We start from the raw sequence: 8268 nt of genomic DNA on the forward strand, positions 1-8268 counted from the left end.
GTGATAAATGGTTGCAAGGGAAAACCTGAAGCAGATGTGCAAGTTATACCTTTATTATTAACACATAATACACGCTCATTAATTTTCCCCCCAAAAATAAATTATTTGATTATTAAAAAATAAAGTTTTTATATCAAATAGCATTCTTTATTTTTAAACCATTAAAAAGTTTTTATTTTTTATGCTTAAAAAACGCCATCTTGTGGTGGGTCAGTGCGTGTGTGCGCGCGCACCCCCACGCCTGTGCGAGCTCGTGCGCGCGCCTGTGTCTGGGCCCGTGCTCGTCTGTGTGTGTGTGTGTGTGTGTGTGTGAAAATGTTTTAAACCAGAGTAAAAGTGCTTAGTTAAACTTGTGCTTTTGTAACGTTCAGTATGGCGAGACATACAGGTGGCATGCCTCGTTGGAAAACTTTATTTCAATTTATTTATATTTGTTTAATCCGAAAAAGGAAAATGAGAATCAAAGTCCGAGTCGCAAAAAACTTTTGCGATCCCCCAAGCATAAGCTCACCGCGGCTTCCAGCAAAAACCCCTAGGCAAACAAGCAGGGAGACCTCCTGAAAAAAACCCTCCGTCTTTCTCCAAAAACGCACAACAAATCCCCCCTAGCATTACTTGATAGGGACCCCTCTATTCCCAAAACTTATATTCAATAACAGGGCAAAAACTCCTGAAAAAATCCTTAGTCTTTTTTCTTCAAACCAGCCCTCTTACTAGCTCCGTTTCAAATTCAGCGCACAGCCTAAGTTTTCCCTCGCTCCTACTCGCACTGAGCCGCAGCCAGCGTACAACTTTTTCCCTTGTTATTCTTGCTGTATCTGATCCTTAATGATTCGGGCTCTTCGTTCGGAATTTGCGCCAGAGGCCAACTCCGCCTTCAAGGCGTGCCTAACTTTGCCCCGCTGCCAATCACATAACAAAGGGGCGGCTCCCCTCGCACCCCGGTTAGCCGATCGGATACAGGTCCGATTTTTATGATCTCCCGCTGAGGTTAAGACTGGCACAGCGCTCCCAGAAGACGTCTGACTTCTATGGCGTTATTTTTGTGCCACTATTCTGAGGGCATGTAAAAACGTTTGCAGGTGCAAGTGTTGTATTTTGAGGAGAAATTTATTTTGGGCGAAGAAAAGCTAAATTTGAGTGAACAAAATTCATTCTTGCGTGCAAAAAATGTATTTCAGTGTTTGCTATTATCCACACACACACACATTAGCAGCCCCTCTGCTCAGTTTTTGCATTGGTGCTCGCTGGCAATGTGTTGCTTGCGCTCTCAACATTTCTGCCCTTGCGCACTCAACTCTTTCTCTACACCATTATATTTGTCCCACAAAACCAGCCAATCACAGACTTGGATGCAAAAAAATCTGATTGGCTGTTCTGGTCTCCAATCAGCTCGAAATGACGAAATGCAATATCCCAGAATCCATTTGTCCAAAACTCAATCGAGGCAGTGGCGGAGGAACACAGAGTGGCGGAGTTTGAAATATTACTCTTTCTGGGTCACAAAATAAACTTTTAAGATATTTTCATGTGAGAATGGTGCTGTGTAAACTTCAAATACCTGCTCAATTCATCAAGACATCCCATATTTGCACAAGTGCTCTAACGTTTTCGGAGATGCCTGTTACCCACCAGCTGACTGGGTGGTCACTCGGGTTAAACATAATATATAAGACTGAACTGACAAAAAAAATCACCGACTACACCACCAGGTATTATAGGAAAAACCATAAAGCCTTTGAACTAAAACAAACGCTGTTGTGACAGTGATGTACACTGTCTTGTTGGTATATATGTATGATTTGTATCACCTTCATGTTTCCAAACTGATATCATGAGCAGCAGCTTTTACAGCTGTGGCTCCAGCAAACATCAGCTGATACTAGAAATGAATTTTAAATAAATTATAACAACAGCTTATCAAGCTTGAACGTGCTGCTGTTGTTGTTTAGCGCAACATCCGCTTGTTTCCTGTTTCTGGCGCAAAGTGGGAGATAAACAAACAAGAGAGACGATCAGCTGATCATTGATCAGTTTCATGATTGAAGTAGCAACAGGAGAGAGAGGAGAGAGAATGAGAGAAGAGGCAGCTGTGCAACTTAAAGACAGAATAACACCAGCTTTGTGTCTTTTTTTCATTCTAGCTGAAGTACGGGACAAATCGCGTTCCTTTTCCCCTCAATACGGATGTATTGTAATTGGTCCAGCCCAGAGTTGATCATGACGAATTGGCTAATCCACCACCTTTCATTGTTTATACCGTTACAATAACAAACAAACATAAAAATGAAAAATCACCATGGCCCACCGGGCAAATGCCCGGTACGTCCAATGGCCGGTTCCAGTCCAGCTGTGCGGTCAGCTGGTGGGTAACAGGCATCTCCGAAAACGTTAGAGCACTTATGGAAATATGTGATGTCTTGATAAATCGAGCAGGTATTTGAAGTTTACACAGCAACATTCTCACATGAAAATATCTTAAAAGTTTATTTTGTGACCCAGACAGAGTAATATTTCAAACCCGCCACTCTGTGTTCCTCCGCCACTGCCTCGATTGAGTTTTGGACGAAATGGATTCTGGGATATTGCATTTCGTCATTTCGAGCTGATTGGAGACCAGAACAGCCAATCAGATTTTTTTTGCATCCAAGTCTGTGATTGGTTGGTTTTGTGGCACAGCTATAACGGTGTAGAGAAAGAGTTGAGTGTGTCACTACCCGATCCGTACCGGAAACCCGATCGGTACCCCGCATGCGCAAATCTTACGTCACTTCCTCTCTTTGCCAACATTGCGACACTCAATATATTTGAATGATACGGTTAGCGCCCAGTTAGCTCCTAGCATTTCTCAACAGCTCTGCCTCCTTTTCGACTGCCCGGGACATTTAAACAATGGATAATCCCTATACAAACAAATTCATGCTTTTCTCCTCAACAGAGAGCGCCCCCGATTGAACAACAGCGCCGTAAAATAAGAAGAATGGCACCTAATTACAGACTTAATAATATTGACTTAGCAATGTGTCACGTGAAGATTCAGCAGCCAGATTAAGTGTTTACTGACAATTGACAGTGATAGCGGACATCATCATCACTATTCCAGTCAATCCTCTCCACACAGACAAGCATAAACACACTCGACTATCACTAAATCAAATTTAACACACGTTTGTAATGACGGCAATTCAGTTTACAATAGGGTTCATTCGCTCGGTCAGCAGGTGGCAGTATCCTCGTACACTGGGAAGTAAACTGCCATTAAACGAACAGAAGAAGAAGAAAACATCTGCACATGCGCGGTACGGATCGGGTAGACCCGATTTGTACGGTCCGACTTTGCACATGCGCAGTAAGGATCGGGGAGTCCCGATCCGTAACTATCTTTTTATTTTTCGTTTTTGTCTACATTGTACTGAAATGCTTCATTATTGCAAACATTTTAAGATATACTTATTATTCTTAACATTTTAACAGATACTCTGACCCATAACTATCGTAAAACGCTACGACCGGAAGTAGACACCTTTCGCGCATGCGGGGTACCGATCGGGTTTCCGGTACGGATCGGGTAGTGACAACGTGCACACGGGCAGAAATGTTGAGAGCGCAAGCAACACATTGCAAGCTAGCACCAATGCAAAAACTGAGCGAGAGGGGCTGCTAATGTGTGTGTGTGTGGATAATAGCAAACACTGAAATACATTTTTTGCATGCAGGAATGAATTTTGTTCACTCAAATTTAGCTTTTCTTCGCTCAAAATAAATTTCTCCAGAAAATACAACACTTGCACCTGCAAACGTTTTTACATGCGCTCAGAATAGTGGCACAAAAATAACGCCATAGAAGTCAGACGTCTTCTGGGAGCGCTGTGCCAGTCTTAACCTCAGCGGGAGATCATAAAAATCGGACCTGTATCCGATTGGCTAACCGGGGTGCGATCAGATACAGCTAGAGTAACAAGGGAAAAAATTGTGGCTGGCTGCGGCTCAGTGCGAGTAGGAGCGAGGGAAAACTTCGGCTGTGCGCTGTATTTGAGACGGAGCTAGTAAGAGGGCTGGTTTGAAGAAAAAAGACTAAGGATTTTTTCAGGGGTTTTGCCCTGTTATCGAATATAAGTTTTGGGAATAGAAGGTTCCCTAACAAGTTATTCTAGGGGTTTTTTGTTGCGCGTGTTTTGGATAAAAATACGGAGGGTTTTTTCAGGAGGTTTCCTGCTTGATTGCCTAAGGGTTGGGTGGGAGCTGCGGGGCGCTGAATTTGCGAAAAAAAGACTAAGGATTTTTTTCAGGAGTTTTTGCCCTGTTACACAGGCGTGCGCACGAGCTCGCACAGGCATGGGGGTGTGCGTGCACACACACGCACTGACCCATCAGCAGATGGCGTTTTTTAAGCATAAAAAATAAAAACTTTTTAATGGCTTAAAAATAAAGAATGCTATTTGGTATAAAAAACTTTATTTTTTAATAATCAAATAATTTATTTTGGGGGGGAAAAATTAATGAGCTATGAACTAGCATATTTTGATGAATATCATAATTCTATGGCTACCATATGTTTTATTACTTCCTTTATTACTTCCTAGGGTCACAAATCATTTATTGGGGCCACAAATCACTCTGTTTGACATAAGGGGTATAATATCCCTCCTGACATTTAACGCACATCACTGGTACCTTTCCATTTTGCTACTACAAAGATAATAGTGGATTAGGGATGAGTACAAATATAAAATCTTAACCTAAATAATGGTTTTATCACTATTTATGAAAAGCATTTAAAGACTTGACCTGTGTTAAACAGTTTAGCTGTAATTGCAGCTTAATCTGATTCACATAAAAAACACAAGTTGAAAATGTGTGGTTTTAAAGTTTATGCAATAGGAACAGACTACTTACCCAAAAAGGCTACAAGTATCCAAAGGATAGACAGGCGTATGAATTTTTGAGCCATTGGAAGAAAAAAAAAAATCAGCGTAAACACAGAAAAGACGTCCAATGAAGGTTAGGAGTGCTCAAGTCCTTAGTTCTCAAATTCTTTGTACGGTTAGAATTCAATTGCCCTTCACAGGCAGTTTTAATCGTTAGCCCTCCTCCTCTTCCTGTGGACAGTGCTAAAGTACAGGTCCCACCCAAAGAAGATAACCTAAGGGTTCACTTTTCAAGCCATTTATCTATTTATCAATTTTCCATGACATAGAGTATTTCAGTTATCATTTAAAAGTTGGTAAAAAAAAATGTGTCACTGATCTAATGCAATATGAAAACCATCCCAAGCCTTTACATTTACATTTCAAGAAGAAGGAAATTACCATTAACCACTCTTTTCTTGTTTAGCCCAACATTTTTACATGTTGATTTTTTTAAGTCTCTTTACTTTGCATAGTTCTCTGAAGTAAGAGTGTGTTTAAGTAATGTTCTTTAAATCTAAGGCTTACTTGAAATTGCATGGTTCCTTCTATGGTTAGGCCATAAATAACTATAAATTAAACCTTTCCTCATTCTAACTTAAAAATCCCTTTTCAAAACTATACATGATCTAGATTCATTAATCACTAGTGCTGATTGCTGAGTCGGGTAAGGAATATGTGCATATCAAATTATATCGAAACTCTAATCCCAGAACTGGAATGTGAAAAATCTACTTAATAAATAAGGACGGAGCTTTAGAAGTTATTACAATTGTACACGGTAAAACACATCACACTTGCTATAAGGGATGTCACATTGTTCAACTGTACATGGCCAATAAAACAGGGTGGGGAGAAAGAACATGAACTTTGATTTGTAGACATCACAAGATATATGATAAGATGATCTATGTGCAAACAGCTGAGATAATAGAAAAAAGTATTTTAAAAAGACTTCAAAGTACCTCCCCATTATACTTAAGTTGACCTTGATCACAATTGCAAATCTGAATCAAGTTGTGTACACCACTTCACCATTACCATGAATGTCAATGCTAAAACACAGCCTAAAGATAAAAATACATAGTACTGTGCAAAAGTCTTGAGCCAGTCCTCATTTCGTTATATTAAAGAAAATTTGGAAATAGCTGCAGTCATTTTCTGAAACGTGCAAACGTACATGGAAATTAAGCATTGAAGCCAAAAACAGCTTCAACAATACCTTCAATGAAAGTCAATATTTGGCACAACCACCTTTATTCTTCTACAATACCTGTATTAGAACAACAAACAAAAACTATTATCAAAGTACATGAAACGCTTTCCCAAGATTAGCAACAGATTGTGATTATGTGCTGGCTATAACAGCTCTGGATGGTGAGCAGTTAGAGCCTGTGGTGAGACTTGATGTGCTTGGTACTCCTGATACTAGTGGTGTGCATATTTTGGTATCGATCCGATACCAAGTAAATTCTGGCCAGTATCGCCGATACCATTACCGATACGATACTTTTCAATAAATACGGTGGATGCCTCATTGAATTGCTAAATCGCAATTAATTTTCATGACCTTAAGTGTTTTTTGTGATGTTTCCTTTGGTATTATTAATTAGTTAAAACCCAGGACATAATTAGGAGAAATAATGTTTTTATAATTAAATAAAAAATGTTTTATTATTGTAGCGGCATGTGGTCTGCGATGCCGCTGCAGGTGAGATGGACTCACCTTCACTGCATCTACAATGATGCCTCGCCAGCTTAAAACCTGTGCACTGCTTGTGCTGTTGTTGTTTTTGGTGTTGATCTGTACAGCTGGCAGCAGGAGGGCTGCAGCCATTGAATGTAGGCTACTGTTACAGCAACCGTGTGGACAGCGCGCGGCTCGGGGTGAGCCGGAGGCTGGCGCGCAAGTGCACGCAAACCAGTAAACAAATTAAAACAAATATTGTTGATAAACTAATACAAAAATTACAATTAAAATTCTCAACAACAAAAACAAAAACAAAAAAATATAATTAATATGTAAACAACTTAACAACCCCCAAAGTGTCTAAGTCACGTGACGTGTCAGTGCAACACCGAAACATAAGAGTGGGGGAGAGGGAGCAAAGTGTGCCTGCTCTCCGCTGACACAGGAGCAGTGATTCCAGCAACCTGGTTGTTTCGTTTTTGCCGAAAGCACAGTGTTTTAAATGAGTAGAACTCAAAGTAAAGAATCAATATCACCAGGCTAGTATCGATCCGACTTTTGCTCCATTCTCTGTCAACATGATCCCACACTGCTTCAATAATGTTGAGCTCCAAACCATAGAGCCTTCTTTAATTCATTTTAGTGTCAGTTGATTTCCAGGGTTTATTTTTTTATTTCACTTTAGTTTTTACTTTTTATTATATTGTATTGTTTTATTGTTGGATTGTTTTATTGTTTGCTACTCTCTGTTTTCATAAGGTTTAGTGTTAGGTTTGGTCTTTTTAATGAATATTTTAAACTGTTGTGTTTTATTACTGTATGGATGGCATCTGTCAAAGGCAGGATTTGGGAAAATCAGTAAAGATATTGCAATAAAAACACCGAACTTCTTGAAAACAGCTGACTACTATTTTGTAGGCATCCAAAGTTTAAATAAACACATCTCCCAAAGCCTCGTCAGGTAAGTTGTAATACAGTTTTGTAGTAAAGATAAGGTAGATCTTTAGAGTTATAATACAATTTTAAAACTAAGGATATTTCATCCCTATTTTTTACATTTTAGTTCATTTTCCAAGTTCACCAAAGTGTTTTAGTTTCTTTGTTTTTTCAAAAGTCTAATTTTTCTTTTTAATTCAGTTGACTAAAATGTTTTTTTTCACATGTTATAATTATTGTAAACTAGAATAATCTTGGTAAATTCTAACTATTGTACATCAGTTCTGGCATCCTCTTTATGTGCAGAAGACCTTTTCAGTCCAGTTCTTTTGTAATTTGTCAAACAGTAAATGGATCAGCTGAAGAGCCAGGTGAATCACTCAGATCTTGAGTAATGTCTTTCCTGGATTTTTTCCCCCTACTATTCATCTGTATTTTTTCTCTCTCCGTTTATTATCCATGTGACCAGTTTCCTTAGATTTTTTTAGAACATACTGTAGACCATATTGAGATACAGTGGTGTGAAAAGTGTTTGCCTCCTTTCCTAGTTTTCTGTATGTTCGTCACACTTAAATGTTTCAGATCAATAAACAAATTAAAATATTAGACAAAGATAACACACATAAACACAAAATGCAGTTTTTCTAAATGAAGCTCTTTATGATTAAGGGGAAAGAAAACCAAATCCAAACCTACATGGCTCTGTATGAAAAAGTGATTGCCCCCTAAACATAA

This window comes from Neolamprologus brichardi, chromosome 8 (genome assembly GCF_056152115.1).
Source record: "Neolamprologus brichardi isolate AB-2024 chromosome 8, ASM5615211v1, whole genome shotgun sequence".
Classification (NCBI taxonomy): Eukaryota; Metazoa; Chordata; class Actinopteri; order Cichliformes; family Cichlidae; genus Neolamprologus; species Neolamprologus brichardi.